The following is a 945-nucleotide window of genomic DNA, read 5'->3' as shown; positions in this document are numbered from 1 at the left end:
TGTTGTATAATTTTATAGATTAACATGCACACATGCCTGGCGTGAGTTTAAGCCACTGGGTCTGGGACTCAAACAGCAGTTGACTACATGGGAATCCAGCAACATAGCCATTATGCCAACTGCTGGTCCCAATGGTTGAATTTTTAAAAATTATTTTGTTTACTTAATTTTATGTTATTATTTTTTAATCTCACTAGAGAGAGAGAGAGTCGGAGAGAGAGAGAGAGAGAAAGGAAAAGGGAATGTGAGAAAGCAAGCCGCCAGGATGTGCAGGCAGCTGCGTTGGGCCACGGGAGAAGATGGCGGTCTCCACAGGAGTTAAAGCTTCTCATAATTTTCACTTGTTGGAAGAACTTGAAGAAGGACAAAAAGAGTAGGTGATGGTATGGTTGGCTGGGGCCTTGAAGACCAAGACGATATGACACTTACCGTGTAGACAGGCATGATCATTGGTCACCAAGAACAAATGATGAGAATAGAATATATAGCTTGAAAATAGAATGTAAACCTGAATACCCAGGAGCGCCTCCATCAGTTAGATTTGTAACAAAATTAATATGAATGGAATGAGTAATTCCAGTGGGATGGTGAATTCATGGAGCAAACCAGTGTCAGCAAAATGGCAAAACTCTCACAGCATTAAAGTCATCCTTCAAGAGCTACGACGTCTAATGATGTCCAAAGAAAATACGAAGCTCCCACAGCCACCAGAAGGACAAACATACAACAATTCATTTTAGAGGAATTTGTCTGAAATTTGTCTGAAATCAGCAACCTTCTACTCATATAAATGTCTTGGTTAAATATCACAGTGCAAATACCCACACATTAAGTAAAAGTATTCCAGCTGATAAACATGACTGGACATTTATAAGAATATATTTAATATGTGTACACCCATTATGTTTTCAGGTAACAAGAGGGAAAATGCAGCACAATTTTTTT

The 945-nt window shown here is 38.9% G+C and overlaps 1 pseudogene; it reads left to right on the top strand.

Moving 5' to 3' along the window:
* The first annotated feature begins 299 nt into the window (after window positions 1–299).
* Window positions 300–926, top strand: LOC106733697 (ubiquitin-conjugating enzyme E2 variant 2-like; annotated as a pseudogene).
* Window positions 927–945: the final 19 nt, after the last annotated feature.

The sequence above is a fragment of the Tupaia chinensis genome, unplaced genomic scaffold (assembly GCF_000334495.1).
Source record: "Tupaia chinensis unplaced genomic scaffold, TupChi_1.0 Scaffold144407_1, whole genome shotgun sequence".
NCBI classification, from domain to species: domain Eukaryota; kingdom Metazoa; phylum Chordata; class Mammalia; order Scandentia; family Tupaiidae; genus Tupaia; species Tupaia belangeri.
This window is presented reverse-complemented; position numbering and strand designations above follow the sequence as displayed.